The sequence below is a fragment of the Pogoniulus pusillus genome, chromosome 16 (assembly GCF_015220805.1).
Source record: "Pogoniulus pusillus isolate bPogPus1 chromosome 16, bPogPus1.pri, whole genome shotgun sequence".
Lineage (NCBI taxonomy): Eukaryota > Metazoa > Chordata > Aves > Piciformes > Lybiidae > Pogoniulus > Pogoniulus pusillus.
In genome coordinates, this window is record NC_087279.1 from 23,756,754 (window position 1) to 23,782,436 (window position 25,683).

Below are 25,683 nucleotides of genomic sequence, written 5' to 3' on the forward strand. Positions count from 1 at the left end.
CCTTTGCCAAAACGTTAGCAGCAATACTAGGAGGAATAAACAGAGCAGATGTTCTGTAATCCCACACCAAAAGGCAACCTGGGAATGCTGGAAGGTCTTCAGGTACCTTTACCCCTCAAGCTATGTACTTTTGCTCACACAAACTAATGATCAAAGCAGGTCTGTGAGGTATCACCATCACCTTAAGAAGAGGAGACCAAGAGGGTCAGTTTGGCAGAGACCCCTGTGATCAGCTCTGCCTTCCCTCTCAAGCCTGCACACGGCATAAACGCACAGTGGAATATTTCAGTGCAGGGATCATTAAACTGTACAACTCTGGTTTAGGAGTGTTGCTTTCAGTCTTTCCTCAAATGGTAGATTGCCTCCAGAGATAAACCAATACAAATACCCATCAGAACAGGGAAAAGCCAAGCAGCTTTACAGATACCAAGGTCTTTTCCCCTAAACTATGTTTAGCAAGTTTGCTGATGACAGCAAGTTGTGTGGTGCAGCAGCCAGGCTGGAGGGCAGGAATCCATTCAGAGGGACCCGGACAGGCTGCAGAGGTGGGCACAAGCTAACCTCAGGAGGTTCAACAAGACCAAGTGCAAGGTCCTGCAGCTGAGTCGAGGCAATGCCAAGCACCAATGCAGGCTGGGCAGTGCTAGGCTGGAGAGCAGCCCTGAGGAGAGGGATTTGGGGGTGCTGCTGGAGGGGAAGCTCAGCAGGAGCCAGCAGTGTGCACTTGCAGCCCAGAGAGCCAAGCAGAGCCTGGGCTGCAGCAGCAGAAGTGTGGCCAGCAGGGCCAGGGAGGGGATTCTCCCCCTCTGCTGTGCTCTGCTGAGACCCCACCTGGAGTACTGCATCCAGTTCTGGAGCCCCCATTACAAGAGGGCTGTGGAGATGCTGGAGAGTGTCCAGAGCAGGGCCAGGAGGATGCTGAGAGGGCTGCAGCAGCTCTGCTGTGAGCACAGACTGAAAGAGTTGGGGCTGTGCAGGCTGGAGCAGAGGAGGCTCCCAGGTGACCTTCTTGTGGCCTTCCAGGATCTGAAGTGGGCTACAAAAAAGCTGGGGAGGGATATTTTAGGCTGTCAGGGAGTGCCAGGACTGGGGGGAATGGAGCAGAGCTGGAGATGGGTAGGTTCAGCCTGGAGCTGAGGAGGAAGTTGTTGAGCGGGAGAGTGGTGAGAGGCTGGAATGGGTTGCCCAGGGAGGTGGTTGAGGCCCCATGGCTGGAGATGTTTGAGGCCAGGCTGGCTGAAGCTGTGGGCAGCCTGCTCTAGGGTAGGGTGTCCATGGCCATGGCAGGGGGGTTGGAACTGGCTGCTCCTTGTGGTCCCTTCCAACCCTGACTGGTTCTATGATTCTATGATTCTTTGTGTCACAAGCAGTGACATCTCCCTGGGTGAAGCCTTTGCAATTTTATTGCATTTGTGCAGTAGTTAAGTTTGTACTGATTAGAAAACCATTAAAAAAATTGTCAATGGCTAAAGAATGGGAATGTGTTGGGCCTAATCTAGGTCCTGTCAATATTCATCAACAAAACTCCCACTCCCCTGGGGAGGTACAGAATTGGAGGCTCTGTAATTTCTAGGAGCTCACATCATGCTCTCTAATACCCACACAATGAGCATATAGAGCACCCAGAACCACATTAGCAACTTGAAAAAAAACACATTTCTCACTAACTTTAGGGTGCTGCTCCCTGAAGTGCAGCACCAAACACCACAGCCTTTTAAAATGCTGCTGGGACAGCTGAGGATTTCTGATGATACCAAACTGGGAGGCTTGGATGAGACACCTGAAGGCTGTGTGGCCATTCAGCAAGACTTGGACAGACTGAGAGGTGGGCAAAGAGGAACCCTAATGAAGTTCAACAAGGATAAGTCCAGAGTCTTGCACCTGGGAAGGAACAATAAATTGCAGCAGTACAGGCTGGGAGGTGATCTGCTGGAAAGCAGCCCTGGGTAGAAGGACCTGGGAATGCTGGTGGACAACATCCATGGCACAGCAATGTGCCTTTGTGGCCAAGATGGCCAATAGGATCCTGGGCTGCATCAAGAGGAATGTGTCCAGCAGATCGAGGGAGGTTCTCCTCCCCCTCTACTCTGCCCTGCTGAGACCTCACCTGGAATACTGCATTCAGTTTTGGGCTCCCCAGATCAGGAGGGACAGGGATCTGCTGGAGAGAGTTCAAGGGAGGGCTATGAAGTTAATGAAGGGGCTGGAGCACTGACCTGTGAAGGGAGGCTGAGGAACCTGAGGCTGTTTGATCTAGTGAGGAGAAGACTAAGAGGGGATCTAATCAATGTTTATAAAATATCTGAGGGCTGGGGGTCAAGAGGGAGGGGACAGACTCTTCTTAGTTGTGCCCTGTGGTAGGACAAGGTGCAATGGGTATGAACTACAGCACAGGAAGTTCCACTTCAGCATGAGGAAGAACTTCTTGATTCTAAGGGTCAAGCACTGGAACAGGCTCCCCAGAGAGGTTGTGGAGTCTCCTTCTCTGGAGACTTTCAAGCTCTGTCTGGAAGTGGTTCTGTGCAACCTGTGCTGGATTCTATGACCCTGCTCTGGCAGGAGGTTGGACTCCATGTTCTATGGAGGTTCCTTCCAACTCCTGACATCTGTGATCCTGCAATTGTCAGCACAGACTGTCACAGAGAGGGAAAAGGTAGCTCTATTGCTTGACTCATTTGGGGCCATCATGCAATTAATGGTGCACTAGACCAGAGCAGCCATGTGGGATTGCTCCCTGGTGCTAAAGGAAGGAGATGTTGCTTAAATGCAGCAGATACAACCTCCAGTAAGTTTCCAACTTGCTGTGTGGATGATATTCTGAGGAGGGAGCTGCCTCCCCCATGTGTTCCTACCCCCTTGCACCCAGATTCCTCACATCCTCTGAAAGCAGCATTGCTAAGGAATGGGTGAGGGATGCTCGTGTGCTGCAGTCAGCACAGAAAGGTGACTCTGACAAGGGAGCTGGTCTCTCCCCACAGATGTTGTACTTTCCCTGGACAAGTGAGAGGTGAGCAAGCCCTTTTTTCAGGCACAGACCCTGCCATAACCTGCCTGTTTTTCATGATGGCCATCACCCACCCTGAGTAGCTGGACACAGCCAAGGCAGGATCCCTTGCTCCAGCAGAAGCATCTCCTGTACTGCTGCTTTGCTGCCAAGTGCCTGTAGTCCTGGCTTTGTTACTTCAGTGTCGAGCTCTGCCAAAATACAGCACTTAGCAGGAAGAATTCAGTGTTTTCAAAACCAGAGAGTTTAGGTGAGGTGTAAAGCAGCAGGCTCAGAAATGGTGGAATGCAATCACAGGAGAGCAAACTTTGGACAATCTGCAAAGCTGAAACAGTTGTCCTCTCCTTCCCAGCTGTTTCCATCATCCACCTCTTCTCCCAGCCTTCCTGCCCTCTCATTCACTGAATACCACTTTTGATGGCAAAGTCTGTGTAGGAGCAGAGCTAGAATCCACATGTTTCCCTTGCAGGTGCAGGGAGAGCTACATGAATGATTGTGAGCTGGCTGCAGCCTTCGTAACCACATTCATGTCATGCCACTCAGGCTGCACCACCGTAGAGAGAATTAATGGAGTGTAAATCCCTGTTTGGAAGCACACAGCGTCTCCAGTTTCTCCCTGTAACTCCTTCCCTCCCTTCCAAAACCACACACAGAAGGGATCTCCCTGAAGGTCCATAGCTGGTCAGTTTGGGTCATGATAGAATGAAGCGGAGCATTCACACGGCCAGAGCTGCCTGGAGATGGGTTCAGAGCCTGCTGTGATACTTCCAAGGCAACCTGCAGTCCTGAGACTAAAGCCTGCTAGCAACATTCCCCTTTTAGAGTTACTGTACAGCTTGGCTACAGAGATAAGGCACCAGATGGCTTGGGAAGAATTTTTAGGAGCCAGTTGTGCTGGTATGCCTGGAAGGATCTTGTGAATTTACATTTACCATAGACTATTTCTTTGTCAGGATCATCAGCTGTAATTACTTATAGTGTAGGCTGCATCTAAATGCAGGCAGTGCTGAGAGAAGGGTTTGGTTTTGTTTCCTTTGAGGACAGCCAGCAGGGATCTCTAACTTTAGAGGTGGTAGATTGACTCGTGGAGACTAACATCATCAGTGTCCACCCCAGATGCTATCCTGCAGCACTTTGGCTTTGGATTTGTTTCCTTTGAGGACAGCCAGCAGGGATCTCTAACTTTAGAGAATCATAGAATCATATCATAGAATTAACCAGGTTGGAAGAGACCTCCAAGGTCATCCAGTCCAACCTATCACCCAGCCCTATCCAGTCAACTAGACCATGGCACTAAGTGCCTCATCCAGAGGTGGTATATTGACTCGTGGAGACTAACATCATGCAGTGTCCACCCCAGATGCTATCCTGCAGCACTTTCTTTCACCAATTAATCATTCACTGCACAAGCAGAGATTTCTTTTTATCTGTTTTGGGTCAGTGAAGCAAGCAGCTGATTTTGTCAACTAAGCACATAAAAGCAGGGGTCAGTCCTCAGAACTGCCAAGATTTTTAAACTGAGCCTTACTTTATTTTTTTGGGTGCAGGGAGAGATGGGCTGGGACAGCACCCATGAGGATGTCAGTAGGAATAGGCAGTGTGACTGAAGGAGGTAGCTAGCAACCTGCCAGTAAGCTAAATGTTGCTTTTATGCACCCAACCTGCTTTGAAATCCAAGTGTGATCAGTTTGCAAAAAGGACCAGAGCACTATTACCTAGGCTAGCAGGGGCTAATGACACCAGGAACAGAGTTCCCATAGATCCCATCCTGAGGATGTGACATTCCTTTCCCAGACGTTTTTAGAGGCTTTGGAGCTTCCTAATGAGGATGACCCTGCTAAGGGTCCTCATCACCCATAGGTGCATGGCAGACCCGAGGAGATCACAGTATTACAGTATCACCAAGGTTGGAAGAGACCTCATAGATCATCAAGTCCTGTACCACAGGGCTCAAGGCCAGACCATGGCACCAAGTGCCACGTCCAGTCCTGCCTTGAACAGCTCCAGGGACGGCGACTCCACCACCTCCCCGGGCAGCCCATTCCAGTGTCCAATGACTCTCTCAGGGAAGAACTTTCTCCTCACCTCCAGCCTAAATCTCCCCTGGTGTAGCTTGAGGCTGTGTCCTCTCGTTCTGGTGCTGGCCACCTGAGAGAAGAGAGCAACCTCCTCCTGGCCACAACCTCCCCTCAGGTAGTTGTAGACAACAGTAAGGTCACCCCTGAGCCTCCTCTTCTCCAGGCTAAATGTGTGCATGGATAGCAGATTTAGCTATGGATAGCACATCTGTGATGCCTGCAGATAGGGCAGCTCTGCTAAGGAGATATCACAGTATCACAGTATCATCAGGGTTGGAAGAGACCTCACAGATCATCAAGTCGATATATCCCTGTCCTAGGATGCATGGATGTTGGGATACACGTATCACATTTTCCAGGCCTCTCTATTTTCTGTATACACTGGAATGTAAATAACATCACTGAATGTTGACAGTGGGAGCCAGGCTCATGCTCCTGAGCCAGCTGTTTCCATGTTTTCTCCCCATTTTATCAGCTTAATTCTTAAATATCCCTAACATTTCCATCCAGAATTTTTAAAGGGAGGAAGCAGGACTTGGAAATTACTGTAACATGAATGGATTTGTTGACTTAACTGACATTGTTTTGACATGACAGGGCCTACCAAGGGACCAAGACCCCTTTGTGCTAACTACAGAACAAACACAGCCCTGCACATGGAGCTGATAGCAGAGTTTCCCTGCCTTATCACACTCAGTTAATGCGTTACTCCACGCTAACCAGCCAGCTAAGAGGAGCATTTGTTCTAGGGAGAGGAAATCTTGCCCATAGCAGCAGCATTGTTTCTGTATACTGCTTTCATAGCAGGTTTCTGCCCCTGGCTCTTTGTAACTCAAAGCTCATATGCAAACCAGAAAATTGTCCAAATCTGAGCCACTTAATCTACCAACAGGGCTGACATTCGTGTTCACACAGCAGCCAGGGCAGGGAGGTGCTGGCACATGGCCGAAAGCCTTGGACTTGTCACAGCTTGTGAGCTACGCTGGCATCACCCAGCACCCATGGATCAGCCAACCACCCCAAGGGACAAAAGGGCCACTGCCTGCAAAAGGAGATGTAGTACTAGGCTCATTAAAGCAAACACATGCTTATCCTGTTTGATTCTGTCAACCCCTCTCAACAGTCAGAACCTAGCTTTGTAGCCCTGGTTACGTGTATATAAAACCATCTGGTTCAGAGCAGCAGAGTTCAATTGACTGCGTGGAAGTTTGTGAAGGCTGCTATGGATAGAAAATAGGCCTCTGGGCCAGGAGTCAGCAGTTCCAGATCTGTCACGACATATTCCTACTGAGATCATCAGAAGGGGTCCAGTGCCACCACCTCTCTGTAGGTGTGGTAGCATCATAGAATCATAGGATCAACCAGGTTGGAAGAGACCTCCAAGATTACCCAGTCCAACCTAGCACCCAGCCCTGTCCAGTTAACCAGACCATGGCACTAAGTGCCTCATCCAGGCTTTGCTTCAACACCTCCAGGGATGGTGACTCCACCATCTCCCTGGGCAGCCCATTCCAATGCAAATCACTCTCTCTGACAACAACTTCCTCCTTACATCCAGCCTAGACCTGCCCTGGCACAACTTGAGACCAACCTTCACCTGGCCACCTGGCTACAACCTCCCTTTGGCAATGAGCTCTGCCTTGAGCCTACTCTTCTGCAGGCTGCACAGCCCCAGCTCCCTCAGCCTCTCCTCACAGGGCTGTGCTCCAGTACCTCAACATCTCTCTTGAATTGAGGAGCCCAGAACTGGACACAGCACTCAAGGTGTGGCCTGAGCAGTGCTGAGCACAGGGGCACAAGAACCTCCCTTGTCCTGATGGCCACACTGTTCCTGATCTAGGCCAGGATGCTATTGTCTCTCCTGCCCACCTGGGCACACTGCTGCCTCATGTTCAGCCTACTAACAGTTCTGACCAAGAACTATTTCCATGACTCTTCTCTCTTGCAACTGTCCTCAAGCCTCTGCTTTGCAAGCTGCTGTGCAGCACAAGAGGAAAAGAGAAGCATCTGCATTGCTTAAACACCTAAAAACTCCTGCCCTGCTAGGGCCACTTCATGACATGCCAATGGTGATGGTTTGGTGGTGACAGGATAAGAACAAGGTAAGGCCACAACACTGCCATACTCGAGCACTTCTCTCCCAGGGAACTGCAGTTGTGTGGTCTGTGCCAGACATGTTATCATTGTGCTCTTCTGCTGAGCTGCGCCAGGAAAAGAGGAGTCTGAGTCCCTCCTAGGGAGACACAATTGTCACTGTTCAACTTGTTGCAAATGCAATGTAGGTGTTAAAAAGCTTGGCCTTGCACTGCTCTTAGGCCTGGCATTGATGCCAAATGTGATAGTTTAGGTTCCACTGAGTGGCCAGAGCAGGCATGGAAGTGAGAATCCCAGTTAGGCAAGTCCTGATTAAAAGCTCCACCACCATCCCTAACCCTAACCCTAACCCTGGCATGCACATGCAGCCAGGCCAGGATTGCCAAAGCTTTCCGCAAGAAAGGGCTGGGAGATCTCTCAGTTCCAGGGGCTACAATTACAGCTCTCGGGCACAGAAGTACCTTTTGCTTTTCTGCTCTGTTTCCTAAGCCTGTTCTCATGCCCCACCTCTCTTCTCCTGTCCTTCCTTCAGGCCACCTGCCCAGGTCACCACAGAGTCAGGTTCCCGTGCCTAGGAAGCAGCTCCTTTTTTATCAGTAGATCTTTTTCTTTCTGCATCCCTTGAAATCTATAACAATAAGAAAATGCACCAGTAGCTTTTTAATCTAATTATGCTTGTGTTTGCTTGGCATGAGCCAGCAGTGTGCCCAGGTGGCCAAGAGAGCCAGTGGCATCCTGGCCTGCATCAGGAATGGTGTGGCCAGCAGGAGCAGGGAGGTCATTCTGCCCCTGGACTCTGCACTGCTTAGACCACACCTTGAGTGCTGTGTTCAGTTCTGGGCCCCCCAGTTTAGGAGGGACATTGAGATGCTTGAGCGTGTCCAGAGAAGGGCAACGAGGCTGGGGAGAGGCCTTGAGCACAGCCCTACGAGGAGAGGCTGAGGGAGCTGGGATTGGTTAGCCTGGAGAAGAGGAGGCTCAGGGGAGACCTTATTGCTGTCTACAACTACCTGAGGGGAGGTTGTGGCCAGGAGGAGGTTGCTCTCTTCTCTCAGGTGGCCAGCACCAGAACAAGAGGACACAGCCTCAGGCTGTGCCAGGGGAAATTTAGGCTGGAGGTGAGGAGAAAGTTCTTCCCTGAGAGAGTCATTGGACACTGGAATGGGCTGCCCGGGGAGGTGGTGGAGTCGCCGTCCCTGGAGCTGTTCAAGGCAGGATTGGACGTGGCACTTGGTGCCATGGTCTGGCCTTGAGCTCTGTGGTAAAGGGTTGGACTTGATGATCTGTGAGGTCTCTTCCAACCCTGATGATACTGTGATCCTGTGATACTGTGTGAATCTTAACTATTTTGCAGCCACTTAATTGGACCCAGCACAGAGCCTGCAGGAGAAGACAGGAGCGTGTGACGCCGCGGCACGGCTGCCTGCCCTTGGCCAGTCTGGGTCCAAGCATGCATGCCTCTCTCCAAGCCCTTTGCCAGAAGTGTGTGGAGCTTGTTTCTTAATTTCAGGGAATAGGTGCAACTGCAGCCAGCCTCCCTGTGCGGCAGGCGGTGTCTGGAGTGCCCTGCAAGTGTGGGCACAGCAGTGCCTGGCCCTAGTGGCACAGCCAAGAGCCCCCGGGCGGTGTATGAATAGCACAGCAGCTGGGAACATTCCCGCAGAGGCTTTCGCAAGAGCTTTTGCCCCTTGGAACTTTGCCCCAGAAACTGGAAGCTCCTGCAGCTCTGGGAAGGGAGGCTCCTTGCCATTCACAGCTGAGGTCAGAGGAGGGCCAAAGCAAGGAAGTTTGTACCTTATCTTGTTTACAGATGTAAACAGAAAGTTTACACTTCCCTTCCAGCACTTTCTCCAGCACCAAGGCTGTTGGGTGCAGAGAGGAGGAGAGGGATGGCCCACGTCTGTGCACGCTGGCTGCATGTGTTGAGAAGCACAGCTAAAGACTCTGGGGTTTCTGGAATGTTTGAAGTGTGTAGGACTCGGGACTCCCTTGCAGTGATTAAAAACCACATTTCTCTGCAGACTGCAGGGGTCATTCCAGGATCTCCATAGGGTCTGGATGCCACTCATGGGTTTGGAGCAACACCATTGAAGCCAAGAGTCCTTTCATGAGCTTTAGGTCACTCCCAACTGCTTCTGAAGTCATTGCCCAGGCTTTTCTCATTTTAGTCACAGTACCAGAGTTTTGTATCACTTGAAAAGCTCCAAGACAAGGGACATATGGAGCCTACAAAAGCATAGTTATTGTGCTAGCTAGCTCCAGTCCCATGCCAAGCAAATTATTCATGCACACTCTGTGGATAGGAGGCACAAGCTTTCGTGTGGTTACATGGATAAAGGGAGGAGAATTTGGACCACTGACTCAGTCTGTCAACAATGTTTCTCCCTAAATACAGCCAGGGAGCTGCAAAGCAGATTTCTCACAGCACTGCCGGTGGGGCAGGACTCCCTTTTGAGAATGTGACCCCTTATTTACATGCCTCTTGGAAACCAGTATCATCCAAGGGAGGCAAACCCTTCCAAAAGCCTGGCCTTCTGATTACAACCTTTCATGAAAGTAAGCAATTGAACAAAGGCAGCCTAGAGGTAGCATTTCAAAGGAGAATCAGAGCTCTTGCCTGGGACTGGAGCCGTAGCAAGCTGCCCAGCCTGCCCAGCCTGCCCAAGACACAGCCATGCCATACGATGCCGCACTCCTGCACCCAAACAGAAACCTGACATTCAACAGGTGTTCTGCTCTTTAGGCAGTCTCATGGAAGGAGAAAGAGTTTGAGGAGACACACCACAAAAAGGTGCTTTAAAGGCATCCACTTTCCCATTTCGGCTCCACGACCAAAGTGCACTTTTCTCTTTATTGAATTACCACTGCAATGGCCCCTGCAGAGTGAGGGGTCCATTCCTGCTTCTCTTGCCTTTGTGGCCACCTGGCAGCAATCCTGAACACCCAGAAAAGCAGACAGTTTCTATTCCCCCCCATTATTGCTTTCCTCTTAGAAATATTTCTTATTTGGCCTTGCCACATTGGGAAAAAAACCACAATTCTCATGATCCTTTCACAAAGGAATTAAATCTACTCTATTATTTTAGCTGGTGGAAATAGAAAAGCCAATCAGCTGACTGTAATTGTGCAATAAAGCCAAGAGTAGTTCATTTCAATCCTTGTTCCATAATACTTATATAATTCAGACCTGGAGACCAAAGCACTAGGGTCATGGATTAACAGTGGCTTAAAGTTGAAAATAGCCTGAGGAAGTAAGGATGACAAAGTAATTACTAGTGAGCAAATCATATGTTAATGGCTATGGGAGTTATTTAGTGGGTGATATTTAATCAATGTAAATGGAAGAAATGAAAGCAAATTCAGCTTTTAAGGTCTCCATTGGGGAAAAAACATCTCTCTCTCTCTATATATATATATAGATATATGACTAGTCTGTGTAATTGAAATAGAGCTATGAAAATTAAATCTGAAGTGGCAATATATTAAAATCAATTGTTTTCTGACAATGTTGAAATGCAGAAGACAGCTCTCATGAACTGGAAGTTTGCCTTTTTTCAATGCTGTACACAAACCAAGCCTCTGCCATTCAACAGAGGCAGCAAGCAAGTGAAAATCACACTGTGCAGAAACCCATCCCTGAGCACCTGCTGTACTCTTCTGGATAAAAAGCCTGCAGTTCTGAAGCAAACCATCTGAGCAAGGTAAAGCACATCAAAGCCTTCATGTGCATACCCAAACAAATTAGCAGAAGTCCATCTTAAAACCTCTGATGGTGGTGCCTGCTCACCAGTGCTGGAATTCCAGGAGACACCCAGCAATGTCTCGTCAGGATCACCTCCTGCAAGGATCAGGAGTGATTGCTGATGATCAAATACATGACATTACAGGCTTTTTTCACTTGCTCCCTGGGATAGGGCAAGGAGCAATGGGTGTAAGTTGCAGCAAAAGAGGTTCTACCTCAACACAAAGGGAAACTTCTTTACTGTAAGGGTCCCAGAGCACTGGCACAGGCTGCCCAGAGAGGTTGTGGAGTCTCCTTCTCTGAAGCCTCTCAAGGCCTGTCTGGATGTCTTCCTTTGAGATCTGTGTTGGATAGGATTGTCCTGCTCCAGCAGTGGGGTTGGATTTGTTGATCTCCTTGGGCCCCTTCCAACCTCTAACATCCTATGAGCCTGCATAGCAGACAAACACCACAAGGGTTCTTGGCTGCACAGCTTTTGCAGGTGTACCTTATCCTGAAAGGTATCATAGGATAGAATCATAGAATCAGCCAGGTTGGAAGAGACCTCCAAGCTCAGCCAGTCCAACCTAGCACCCAGCCCTGGCCAGTCAACCAGACCATGGCACTAAGTGCCTCATCCAAGCTTTGCTTGAACACCTCCAGGGATGGCAACTCCCCCACCTCCCTGGGCAGCCCATTCCAATGCCAATCACTCTGTCTCCTATCCATAATAGGTGTCTCCTATCCAGGAAACTGGCATCTAACACTGAGCATCCATACCCTCACCCCCCTGAAGCCAATCATTATACATCATGGAGAGCAGTATGCTCAAGACAGGTAAAGCTCTGCCTTTCTGAGGCTTTGAGCAACCTGTTCTAGTGGGAAGTGTCCCTACCTATGGCAGGGGGTTGGAAGTGGATGATCTTTGAGGTCTCTTTTAACCTAAACCATTCTATGATTCTATATTTACAGCTGATACAACAAGAATTGCTGTGCCAAAGAGAACTGCAGAGGTTTGCAGAGTGCAAAAGAGAGGAAAAGTAGAAAAGGAATTCTGTGACCAGAGTGCCCTGCCATTTCCCCACAACAAATAAGGGAAGAAAATGACATTTCTAAGTAGAGGGCGAATGCTGATTTGCCAAGGTAAGAGCTACTGCTTGCAAAGGAACCATCCCTTAGAGTTCATGGCATGTTCAGAACAAGGCACAGCTGGACAAGGAGAGCAGTAGCAATTATTTGTTAGTGATTCTGTGCTGAAAGAAATTACACCTGCACACGTTATCAAGTCTCAGTAAAAATGCACCTGAACTAGCTGCTGCTGCTGCTGCTCAGACCATCTCTAGCCTTATCGACAAGGATAACTTTGAAGGTGAGTGCCTTGTCTCAGTGATTTGGACTTAATGGGAGAAGTTCATCTTCCCCAGTTGAAGAGGGACAGGGATCTGCTGGAGAGGGTCTAAGGGAGTGCTACGAGGACGATGAGGGGACTGGAACACTGCCTGATGAGGAGAGGCTGAGGGACCTGGGGCTGCTTAGTCTGGAGAAGAGAAGACTGAGAGGGGATTTAATTAATGTTTATCAATATCTGAGGTCTGGGCATCAGGAAGGGGGGGACAGGCTCTGCTCACTGCTCCCTGGGACAGGACAAGCAGCAATGGATGGAAGCTGCAGCACAGGAAGCCAAATCTCAACACAAGGGGGAACTTCTTTACTGTAAGGGTCACAGAGCACTGGAACAGGCTCACCAAAGAGGTTGTGGAGTCTCCTTCCTTGTAGCCTCTCAAGGCCTGTCTGGATGTGTTCTTGTGTGACCTGAGCTAAATTGGATGGTCCTGCTCTGACAGGGGGTTTGGACTCGATGATCTCTTTGGATCCCTCCAAACCCCTAACATCCTGTGAGCCTTTGATCTTGGCCTCAATTTATAGCTTAGTAAGAGCAGAGCATTTATAGAGACCTTTTAGAACCATAGAATCAATCAGGGTTGGAAGAGATCATCCAGTTCCAACCCCCCTGCCATGCCCAGGCACACCCTACCCTAGAGCAGGCTGCACACAGCCTCAGCCAGCCTGGTCTCAAACACCTCCAGCCATGGGGCCTCAACCACCTCCCTGGGCAACCCATTCCAGCCTCTCACCACTCTCCTGCTCAGCAACTTCCTCCTCACCTCCAGCCTGACTCTCCCCACCTCCAGCTTTGTTCCATTCCCCCCACTCCTGGCACTCCCTGACAGCCTAAAAAGTCCTTTCCCAACTTTTTTGTATGCCCCCTTCAGACACTGCAGGCCACAAGAAGGCCATGGCAGGGACACCTCACAATAGGTCAGGCTGCCCAGAGCCTCATCCAGTCTGGCCTGAAACACCTCTAGAGATGAGGTTTCCACCACCTCCCTGGGCAACCTCTTCCAGGGTCTCACCATCCTCATGCTGAAGAACTTCCAACATCCAATCTGAATCTAACCATTTCCAGCTTTGCTCCATTTCCCCCCAGTCCTATCACTCCCTGAGAGCCTAAAAAGTCCCTCCCCAGATTTTTTTTATGCCTCCTTAAGATACTGAAAGGCCACAATAAGGTCACCTTGGAGCCTTCTCCTCTGTGGACTGAACAGCCCCAACTCCCTCAGTCTCCCCTCACAGCAGAAGTCTCCAGCCTCTGATCATCCTTGTGGCCCTTCTCTGGACACCTTCCAGCACATCCACATCCCTCTTGTAACAGGGGCTCCAGAACTGGATGCAGTTCTCCAGGAGGGGGTCTCACCAGTGTGTAGTAGAGGGAGAGGATCACTTCCCTTGCCCTGCTGCCCACTCTGCTCTTGATGCAGCCCTGGATCTGGTTGGCTTTCTGGGCTGCAAGAGCACACTGACAGCTCATACCGAGCTTTTCATTGGGTCTGTGCAACACTGCATTAGTAACAGCAGAACTGAAACCACTGCCTTGGGACAGCACAACTTTTTTATACAAACATTTAATCTAGAAAAGTCTTAAATAGGCAATAAAGCAATAGTTAGACTTAAAAGTCTTCTTTGTTTAGGTTCATAAGGTACCAGCCTGCTGCATACATTCCCTGTGTTCAGAGCACCTAGAAACCTCTGTTTGTTAGCAACCCACTGCAAAGGAGGTGTACCATTAGAGGCAGGAAGCTGCTAGTTAGTGCCTGTGGACATGGGAGAGTGAGGTTCTCTGAATTATTAAACAACACAAAGAGTTTTCCATCTCAGAAGTGACTCTTGGCACTCCAAAGCCCTGTTCTCATCCTTTGCATACAGGCTGGGGGCCTCAAGAAAATATCCACTGAGATTTTCCTTACTCCCAGTCTGTGTCTTTATTGATGATCCAGACAGGGGATTGTGTCCAGCATCAGTAAGATTGCAGATGGCACCAAGCTAGGAGCAGCTGTGGAGCTGTTGGAGGGTAGGAGAGCCCTGCAAAGGGACCTGACCAGGCTGGATGCGTGGGCAGAGGCCAATGGGATGAGACTGAACAAGGCCAAGTGCAGGGTTCTGCACTTTGGCTGCCACAACAACCCCGAGCAGCACTACAGGCTGGGGACAGAGTGGTTGGAGAGCATCCAGGCAGAGAGGGACCTGGGCATGCCAATGGCATCCTGGGCTGGCTCAGGAGCAGTGTGGCCAGCAGGACAAGGGAGGTTCTTATGCCCCTGTGCTCAGCACTGCTCAGGCCACACCTTGAGTGCTGTGTCCAGTTCTGGGCTCCTCCATTCAAGAGAGATGTTGAGGTGCTGGAAGGTGTCCAGAGAAGGGCAGCAAGGCTGGGGAGGGGCCTGGAGCACAGCCCTGTGAGGAGAGGCTGAGGGAGCTGGGGGTGTGCAGCCTGCAGCAGAGGAGGCTCAGGGCAGAGCTCATTGCTGTCTACAACTACCTGAAGGGAGGCTGTAGCCAGGTGGGGTTGGGCTCTTCTGCCAGGCAAGCAGCAACAGAAGAAGGGGACAGAGTCTCAAGCTGTGCCAGGGGAGGTCTAGGCTGGGTGTGAGGAGGAAGTTGTTGGCAGAGAGAGTGATTGGCATTGGAATGGGCTGCCCAGGGAGGTGGTGGAGGCACTGTGCCTGGAGGTGTTGAAGCCAAGCCTGGCTGGGGCACTTAGTGCCATGGTCTGGTTGATTGGGTAGATCTGGGTGCTAGGTTGGACTGGCTGAGCTTGGAGGTCTCTCCCAACCTGATTGATTCCATGATTCTATTCTGTAAGAGCAGGAAAAGGGATGAGGCATCACATCCTGTGTCCATGCAGCACCTCAAGCTCTTTCACAGTGTTTTACCAGCTCTCTGATTGCTTCATGCAGGAGCAAAGGATTGCTATATCCATGTAGTACAACTTAAAGACTGCTAAACAGGCTGGCTCTGATTCTCTGTGTCTCATGAGCCACGAAATCCTACTCAGTGTTCTAGCTGTTGTATGTGTGAGTTGGTGGCTCTGTGCTGCTCCTTGTTCAGTCAGAGCAGATATCAACACCTTTGGAGGCAGTGCTCAGCTAAGGCAAGTACTGGAAGTGTTAACTCAAAAGCAGGATAATGTCCTGTTTGGTTGAAGCACAGAGTAAATAAATACAGGATTTACTGCAATTTAAGGCTTAAAAGGAGATCAGATGCCAGCTATCTCTGAACACCTCTTGGTCAGCGAAAAACAATCCTTCCCAAAATGGGTTGTTGGGTCTGGGTGCAAGTTTTACTGGAGAAAATGGAGCCATAGATTATTCCTCTGCAGAGTGCAGGGAGGTGAGGCATGAACTCAGCTGAAAAACTGTCCAAAGCTTCTGGCAAGCGTGGGCCAGCAGTGTGTGATTTGTGCAGCTTACCAGATCTCTGCATTTCATGAATCCCAGATGATGTGCAGGGGGATCTCTTTAAAAGGATGCAGGAAGTCAGAACTGTCATCAGCTAATGAAGAGGGCAGGGAAGTGAAAAGAGAGCCAAAGGGAGAGCAGGCTCAGAAACGCCTGGGAGGGAGGACTTGCTGGTGGCCCTGGGAATTGCTGCCTTAGAGCCACCTGCCTACAGGGTTAACTTTCTTCCCCTCTTTATTTCAAACGAGGGGAGTCAACCCGACCTTTACTTTCAGATCTGAGAGGAGCCTTGAAAATGAGAACAGCGAAGCCGTCCAAGTGCAAACACTGGCTACAGTGGACCTATTTATAAATAGTTTAGAAGAACACCATGAACTGCAGAAGGAGGGGAAGTCTCCCCCTCCTCCCCTGAACTTTGCTGCCTCAGTGAACACAGTGGCATGCTTGAATTTGCTTTCTTACATACCAGGAGGCCTGCAGCAGAAAATGAGGTTAAATCCACAAATGCAGGATCCAGTTCAGGCAAGTGGCCCCAGCTTCGGGTTTTCAGCCATGTGTGAAGGGGATGTTCTGCAAAGCAGGTCTCTGGTCCCAACACAGTCCTCTGGGCTTCTGTTAGTGGCCCTGCCCCACAGGAACAGCCTCTGGAGAGGGCTGCAGAGGGGAAAAAAGTCCTAAACTAGGTCAAGTGGCTTGGAGGTCTTGTACCTCTGAGATGAGAGGGGCTGGGGACAGCCTTCCTGGCTGCCTTCATCTTCCTCTCACAGCATTCTCCAACCCAAAAGGTTTTCTTGTACAGGGTTGATAAAGATTAAACAAAGCAAAAGGAAAAACAAACCAAGCAACCACAAACAAGCACTCACTTGCAATGGTAGGCAACATTAACAGAAAGTGAGGCACTAGGCTAAATCAGCAAACACCCAAGCCCTCAGAGATTCTTGCACCAGCTCAGATTTATCACAGCCTCCATCTCGCTACACAACTCTCAATCACATTTACTCTTAGTGCTCTTCAGTGCCTCCTTTTCCTCTCCTTCTGCTTCTCTCCATCCCTGGAGAAGCTCCCCTGCCATTCTGCTTTTGAAGACTGCTTTCCCATTTATTGTGACCAATGTACATTCACTAGGCTAAGTATAACTTTGCTTCCTTTATATTGGATTGGCATTAGTTTGGCTGCTTCAATGAATCAGTTTTACCGTATCAGGGTCTCCTGCCTTTTTCCTGATCCTCCTTCTCTGCTGGGGAGGGGCCACAGGCTGAATCAGCTGTTCTGGTTTAGCCTGAGATAGAGACTAAAGGTAGATAGCTCATTTGGTAAAGTAACAGTTCTTCCAGTTTGGAACCTCAGCCCTACAAGGAGTGGTCTGGGCAGATGGCTAACCTTTGATTCCAAAGACGTCATGAGTACAAACAAACTCTGGCCTTGCTAAGCTGCCCTGGTCATACTATTTCCCTTAATTACATGGAAAAATAATCCCATAGATGAAATTTCCTTTTCTGAGAAGTGTTACCTAATGGCAAACCAGTGGTGATGTCACCTTGCAGATGGCTCAGGCACTAAAGTGCAGTGACTTGGTCAGCAGAGATGGCAGAGATGCTTGAAGAAACAGTGCAGAAGCAGCGTTCCATCCCTGCACTGTCTGCCACACACACAAACACTGAGGCTCAAGGCAGCTTCCTGGGGCCTGGCAAAGCTAGAGCAGATCACAGAGAGAGCAGGCTGGTTGTATTCTGTGTTATTTCATACTAATACCCAGCTCCCTCTACTTATTGCTTCTCCTATGTGCACACATCACAGCCTCTCACCTACTTCAGTGGCACCTCACAGATGCCACTGAAGCACACAAGAACTGTCAATAAAAGTCAGTTCAAGGTGAGATGCAGAGAAGAAAAGTACAAATAGGACAAGGGAGGTTATTCTTCACCTGTACTCAGCACTGCTCAGGCCACACCTGGAGTGCTGTGTCCAGTTCTGGGCTCCTCCATTCAAGAGAGATGTTGAGGTGCTGCAAAGTATCCAGAGAAGGGCAGCAAGGATGGGGAGGGGCCTGGAGCACAGCCCTGTGAGGAGAGGCTGAGGGAGCTGGGGGTGTGCAGCCTGCAGAAGAGAAGGCTCAGGGCAGACCTCATTGCTGTCTACAACTACCTGCAGGGAGGCTGTAGCCAGGTGGGGTTGGGCTCTTCTGCCAGGCACCCAGCAACAGAACAAGGGGACACAGCCTCAAGTTGTGCCAGGGGAGGTCTAGGCTGGATGTGAGGAGGAAGTTCTTCCCAGAGAGAGTGATTGGCATTGGAATGGGCTGCCCAGGGAGGTGATGGAGTTGCCATGCCTGGAGGTGTTGAAGCCAAGCCTGGCTGGGGCACTTAGTGCCATGGTCTGGTTGCTTGGCTAGGGCTGGGTGCTAGGTTGGACTGGATGATCTTGGAGGTCTCTTCCATCCTGCTTGATTCTATGACCTAATAATAATCTACATGCCTTTGGCACAGTTCTACAAACAAAGTTTAACCTACTTTGCCCTCTTGTGCAGGTCACTCTGAAAGCAGGGTGAATTTTACAAACCAAGACGTTTCCAGATAACTTTAGCTTCTATTTAGCATCTTATTTCATCCAAAGCCTCTCTGGCCAATTTCATGGTTGGTTTCTGGGCTCAGGTTGGGATCTGTGTATTTAGCCTCCAGTAGAATGGTTTCCCACAAACTCATTTGTTTACTCCTGAGGTCAGGAGGCTCACAGAGATGTAGCTGTAGAAATGTCTGAAAATTATTTCTGTTGTTTTGGTTTCTTTTTTATTGGAGGTAGTAGTGACAGACAAGCTCCCTTCTCCTTTCTCCAACCATCTGCCTGAAAGATCCCACTTCATTTCCTAGGAAATGGCTGTGGATAAGGAAGGGTCATTGAGTAAGTTGCTGCCTACATTGGTGGCAGATTTGATTTTCCAGGGTAGCTGCAGATAAGTTGCTTTTATTTCTCACAGGTCCACTTTTGAGTTCAAGGAGAATAACAAAAACCAAACCACCACCAACAACAACAAAAAGCCCAAAAAGATGAGAAGTGTCTTCATTTTTCTGCCTGTGGAGTTAGAATCTTAGAATCATAGATTCAACCAGGTTGGAAGAGACCTCCAAGCTCATTCACTCCAACCTAGCACCCAGCCCTAACCAGTCAACCAGACTATGGCACCAAGTGCCTCATCCAGTCCTTTCTTGAACACCTCCAGGAATGGTGACTCCACCACCTCCCTGGGCAGCCCATTCCAATGCCAATCACTCTCTCTGACAACAACTTCCTCCTAACATCCAGCCTAGACCTCCCCTGGCACAGCTTGAGGCTGTATCCCCTTGTTCTGATGCTGCTTGCCTGGCAGAAGAGCCCAACCCCACCTGGCTACAGCCTCCCTTCAGGTAGTTGTAGCCAGCAATGAGCTCTGCCCTGAGCCTCCTCTTCTGCAGGCTGCACCCCCCCAGCTCCCTCAGCCTCTCCTCACAGGGCTGTGCTCCAGGCCCCTCCCCATCCTTGCTGCCCTTCTCTGGTCACCTTCCAGCACTTCAACATCTCTCTTGAATTGAGGGGACCAGAACTGGTCACAGTAATGATTTAGCTCAGTCTCAACAGGTCATTTCCAACCAGAATGATTCTGTGATTCTAGGTGGGGCCCAGGCTTGGCAGCCTCCACCTTGGACAAGCTGCTCAAGAGGCAGAGTCCTCAGAAGTTCAAACATGTCTGAGGGCCTCTGCAAATCAACTCCAACAGGATCTAGTAACACCTGGGGTGACAAAGGAGCCCCGAAAGTGCTTTTGCCTGCATCGAAGTCCTTGATATTAATGACAAAGCAGCATCTACTGGCTTTAGATTAAGCTGGTTAGAGGACCAGCTGGAAAGGTGAGTGTCTTTCTTAGACAACCACTTGGGAATTACAGTAAAATTGCAGTAAAAATTAAACTGTTTATTAATAATGGTTGTAAAGCTCAGTTCCTGTTTTAAGTAAAATAAATTCAATTAAGCCATCCCAGCTGAGCTTCTGGTGGGAGAGGTCTTGCTGGAAAAAAGGAAACTCAAATTTTGCTCAGAATTTACTGGCATTCATTGACTGTCTTTAAGTTTTAGGAGGAATGCAACACAACTTAGCCCTTGCACCTCAAAGGATTTTGTGAGCCACTAGCAACAGGCTTAATTCTCTTCTTGAGGAGAATTGGGAACCTCAGAATATCTCTCATTTCTTGTTTTTCTTGATACTTTAAGTGTCTTTTGCATACATACATAGAATCAATCATAGAATCAACCAGGCTGGAAGAGACCTCCAAGCTCATCCAGTCCAACCTAGCACCCAGCCCTGGCCAGTCAACCAGACCATGGCACTAAGTGCCTCATCCAGTTCTCCTTCCCCTCTACTTAGCCCTGGTGAGATCTCACCTTGAGTACTGCCTTCAGTTTTGGGCTCCCCAGTTGAAGAGGGACAGGGATCTGCTGGAGAGAGTCCAGCAGAAGGCTACGAGGATGATGAGGGGATTGGAGCACTGCCTGGTGAGGAGAGGCTGAGGGACCTGGGGCTGCTTAGTCTGGAGAAAAGAAGGCTGACAGGGGATTGAATCAATGTTTATAACTATCTGAGGGCTGGGGGTCAGGAGCAGTGGGGGACAGGCTCTGCTCACTGCTCCTTGAGACAGGACAAGGAGCAATGGATGGAAGCTGCAGCACAGGAGGTTCCAGCTCAACACAAGGGGGAACTTCTTGACTGTAAGGGTCACAGAGCACTGGCACAGGCTGCCCAGAGAGGTTGTGGAGTCTCCTTCTCTGGAGACTTTCAAGGTCAGTCTGGATGTGTTCCTCTGTGATCTGTGCTAGATTGTGTGGTCCTGTTCTGGCAGGGAGTGGGACTCGATGATCTCCTTGGGTCCCTTCCAACCCCTAATATCCTCTGATCCTGTGATCCCTGGGCAGCCCATTCCAATGCCAATCACTCTCTCTGCCAACAGCTTCCTCCTAACATCCAGCCTAGACCTCCCCTGGCACAGCTTGAGGCTGTGTCCCCTTGTTCTGTTTCTGGTTGCCTGACATCAGAGCCCAACCCCACCTGGCTACAGCCTCCCTTCAGGTAGCTGTAGACAGCAATGAGGTCACCCCTATGCAGGTTTTTGAAGCACACCTATGCACACTCTGTGTATTTTTAGATACATCTACACACAGTCTCCTCAATACCTTTTTACATATCTGTATGTATTAATCACTGATGCAAAGGAATTTGGGAGGTTTCTTCAATAAAGAATTTGGCAGGTGAAATGGATCCAGCTCAAGCTGGCAAACTCTCTAGAATGCACCCCAGGAGATGGAAAGGGCAGCAATTAAACATCACTTTTGTCACTGAAGAAGGATCAGTTCCCTGCGATACTCCAAATTCCTCTTGTAACCATGGGTAGATGATTCAGTGCCAGACACTCAGGGGATTTAGGTATGCAAAGACACAGATAGAAAACTTAGAGGAATTTCTTTCCTGCCTGGTGCCAAGGGAAGCTGGCTATCTGGGGAGAGTGCTGAGGATTGCTCTGTGTGCCTCTTTCTCTCCTAATTTGCCTTAACAGATGTAGGTCAGATGCCCTTCTCGGATGCCCTCCACAGCTTCAGCTTCTAACTGCTAACAGCCTCTGCTCCACGGCTGGCCCTGGCTCCGTCCCAGTCAAACCAGGACTGGGATGGGCAGTGTCTGAATGCTTACTTACAGCCAATCTTAGAATCATAGTTTTAGTTGGAATACAGCTTTGGTATTGTTGAGTCCAGCCTTCAACCTAAGACTAGGGCATGGAGTCAGTCATCAGCAAGTTTGCAGATGACACCAAGCTGGGGGCAGATGTGGCTGGGTTGGAGGGCAGAAGGGCTCTGCAGCAGGACCTTGACTGCCTGGACAGATGGGCAGAGTCCAAGGGGATGGCTTCAATAGCTTCAAGTGCAGGGTGCTGCACTTTGGCCACAACAACCCCATGCAGAGATACAGGCTGGGGTCGGAGTGGCTGAGAGCAGCCAGACAGAGAGGGATCTGGGGGTGCTGATTGATACCTGCCTGAACATGAGCCAGCAGTGTGCCCAGGTGGCCAAGAGAGCCAGTGGCATCCTGGCCTGCATCAGGAATGGTGTGGCCAGCAGGAGCAGGGAGGTCATTCTGCCCCTGTACCCTGCACTGGTTAGACCACACCTTGAGTGCTGTGTTCAGTTCTGGGCCCCCCAGTTTAGGAGGGACATTGAGATGCTTGAGCATGTCCAGAGAAGGGCGACGAGGCTGGGGGGAGGCCTTGAGCACAGCCCTACGAGGAGAGGCTGAGGGAGCTGGGATTGGTTAGCCTGGAGAAGAGGAGGCTCAGGGGAGACCTTATTGCTGTCTACAACTACCTGAGGGGTGGTTGTGGCCAGGAGGAGGTTGCTCTCTTCTCTCAGGTGGCCAGCACCAGAACAAGAGGACACAGCCTCAGGCTGTGCCAGGGGAAATTTAGGCTGGAGGTGAGGAGAAAGTTCTTCCCTGAGAGAGTCATTGGACACTGGAATGGGCTGCCCGGGGAGGTGGTGGAGTCACCGTCCCTGGAGCTGTTCAAGGCAGGACTGGACGTGGCACTTGGTGCCATGGTCTGGCCTTGAGCTCTGTGGTAAAGGGTTGGACTTGATGATCTGTGAGGTCTCTTCCAACCCTGATGATACTGGGATACTGTGATACTATCATGGCCCAAAGTGCCACGTCCACATGCTTCTTGAACACCTGCCTCGGGCATCACATCTGAAAGTTGATACACCCCCTGGATGTGTTTAAAGGTCATTTAGATGTTGTGCTTGGGAATATGGCTTAGGGATGAACTTTGTAGAGTAAGGTTAATGGTTGGGCTTGATGATCCCAAGGGTCTTTTCCAACCCTGATGGTTCTGTGATCTCTTTTCAGGTTTCCCTACCTCAGTCCTTCCTATTTAGAAAATGGCAAAGCCAGTAATTTCCTTCTCCATCAGGAAGGATCAGGAGAGTGAGGTTCTATAGCCAACAAGTCAGCTGAAAAAAGGAGATAAAGGAAAGGATACAAAAAGCTGAATGTGTTGCTTCTCAGCATCACTGGACACAAATGACCTATGGAATATTTATCAGAACTATTGTCCCATCAGGCAACAGCTACCCGGAGCCTTTAATGCTCCTTAACCATTGCTTTTCTTCTTTTACACTCAGCTTGTGCAGATCTGGGGCAGCACTCCCCAGCTGAAAGTGGGGTTCAGCTACAGCACCTGGGATCACAAACCCCCAGAGCTAAGAGCTCCTGTCTATTCCTCACCTTGCAACCCGCCTGGGGCTGGTGAAAGCTCACTGGTTTAGCAGCGTTACTCAGAGGAGCGTTATGACCTCCATGCCACTGCCCCAGCCAGTCGTGGGACCATGGAGACATCACACCATGTCATATGAATCTGGCAGAGCTGCATTTGCAGTTTATACAAGCTCACGGCTGTGAGAGTCTAAATCCTCTCTCTTGTTCATCAACACAGATAAAGCTTGCATCGTCTCTCCCTAATCAACACAGATAAAGGTTGCCTTTGTGAGCCTCCCGGGCTCAGACTAGGTGCTTGGCTGAAAGCTCAGGGATGCAAATCGACAGACAACGCCTTGGAAATTCCTGGACCTCAGCCTGAATGCCCAGGATGTGCGCATCCTATGTCAGCTTCCCCGAAGAGCAAAGGCTTCTGTGTATTTGAGCTATGGACAGGTACAGCCAGAGAGGGGGCAGAGGCCCTCCCCCGGCGCTGCCGCTGGATCCCTGCGAGTGCAGGAGAGCACACAGGAAGATTTCCTGGGGAGCTGCACCTGGACACTGAGCTAAACAAGCTGTATCAAAGACAGGAGCAATGCCTGCCAGAAGTGTGCACCTCCACCAGACCACCAAGTGCAGCTCCACCACACTACCAAGCGTGGACCTCCACCAGACCACCAAGTGCACCTCCACCACACTACCAAGCGTGGACCTCCACCAGACCACCAAGTGCAGCTCCACCACACTACCAAGTGTGGGCCTCCACCAGACCACCAAGTGCAGCTCCACCACACTACCAAGTGTGCACCTCCACCAGACCACCAAGTGCAGCTCCACCACACTACCAAGTGTGCACCTCCACCAGAACACCAAGTGCACCTCCACCACACTACCAAGCGTGGACCTCCACCCGACCACCAAGTGCAGCTCCACCACACTACCAAGTGTGCACCTCCCCCAGCCCACCAAGTGCAGGTCCACCACACTACCAAGTGTGCACCTCCACCAGACCACCAAGTGCAGCTCCACCGCACTACCAAGCGTGGATCTCCACCAGACCACCAAGTGCAGCTCCACCACACTACCAAGCGTGCACCTCCACCAGACCACCAAGTGCAGCTCCACACTACCAAGCGTGGACCTCCACCAGACCACCAAGTGCAGCTCCACCACACTACCAAGCGTGCACCTCCACCAGACCACCAAGTGCAGCTCCACCACACTACCAAGCGTGCACCTCCACCAGACCACCAAGTGCAGCTCCACATTACCAAGCGTGGACCTCCACCAGACCACCAAGTGCACCTCCACACTACCAAGCGTGGACCTCCACCAGCCCACCAAGTGCAGCTCCACCACACTACCAAGTGTGGACCTCCACCAGACCACCAAGTGCAGCTCCACCACACTACCAAGTGTGGACCTCCACCAGACCACCAAGTGCAGCTCCACCACACTACCAAGTGTGCACCTCCACCAGACCACCAAGTGCAGCTCCACCACACTACCAAGTGTGCACCTCCACCAGACCACCACTACCAAGCGTGGTCCTCCACCAGACCACCAAGTGCAGCTCCACCACACTACCAAGTGTGGACCTCCTCCAGGCAACCAGAGCTACACCACCACCAGAAGAAGGCCTGAGGAACTCCACAGAAGGTCATCCCTGGGCCACACACCCATCTCTCTCTCCCCCCTATCTGCCACTGAGGGTAATATGATCCCAGCTCTTCTCCTTCTCTGCTTCTTCTCTTCTTCTCCATTCTTCTCTTTATCTCTCTCCCTCTGTTTTGTCCAACTTTATCCTTTAATAAATAGTTCTGTGGTGATCTATGGTCTCATTTGCACCTTAATTCCACATCATGGAAATCCATGAGAACAGATCTTGCTCCACTGGACAGAGATATTGTTAATCTCTGTTCTCTGGACCTTGACAGTGACCCACACCAGAGATGTCCTTAGGTTGTCATCTTATCTAATGCAGGAAAGCCTGCTCTACCTTCTGCCCTCAGGCTCCTTTTTCCTTCTCTGCTCAAGAATTACTAACAAAGGAAATACTGGAAGTGTATCTGCCAGGACAGTTGCAGAGCACTTCATGGAAAGCTCATCTTTGTGTCTTCAAAACAAAAGCTCAACATCTGACACGCAGCTCTGACGCTGGAGTTAGCAGAGCAGTTAAAGAGAAGCCAATCTGTAGGCAGCAGAGGCTGCAGACATTTGTTTCATTTGGCTGTCTAGCTCAGGGCTGGGCTGGTCTCTGGATAGCAGCACACAAAATCAGATCAGAACGTCTGTAAGGGGAATGTTTTTCCTATGTGTAGTTAGAGGGATCTGGAGATTTACTTGAGATTACAAAGCAACTTTTGTTCCTGACTGGGGGACATGAATTTCATAGAATCATAGAATGAAACAGGTTGGAAGAGACCTCCAAGCTCAGCCAGTCCAACCTAGCACCCAGCCCTGGCCAATCAACCAGACCATGGCACTAAGTGCCTCATCCAGCCTCCTCTTAAACATCTCCAGAGATGGAGACTCCACCACCTCCCTGGGCAGCCCATTCCAATGCCAATCACTCTCTCTGACAACAACTGTCTCCTAACATCCAGCCTAGACCTCCCCTGCCACAACTTGAGACTTTGTGCCTTTGTTCTGTTGCTGCTTGCCTGGCAGCAGAGCCCAAACCCACCTGGCTATAATCTCCCTTCAGGGAGCTGCAGACAGCAAT

General features: G+C 50.2%; 1 long non-coding RNA gene across 1 annotated transcript in view; it reads left to right on the top strand.

The window, feature by feature from the left end:
* The window catches only part of LOC135182646 (uncharacterized), a 29,780-nt gene extending 6,903 nt beyond the window's left edge, over positions 1-22,877 (top strand). The window contains exons 2-3 of the long non-coding RNA XR_010305259.1: positions 11,870-12,040; positions 22,611-22,877. This is a non-coding gene — a long non-coding RNA (uncharacterized LOC135182646). The remainder of the gene's footprint in view (positions 1-11,869; positions 12,041-22,610) is intronic.
* The last annotated feature ends 2,806 nt before the right edge of the window (positions 22,878-25,683 follow it).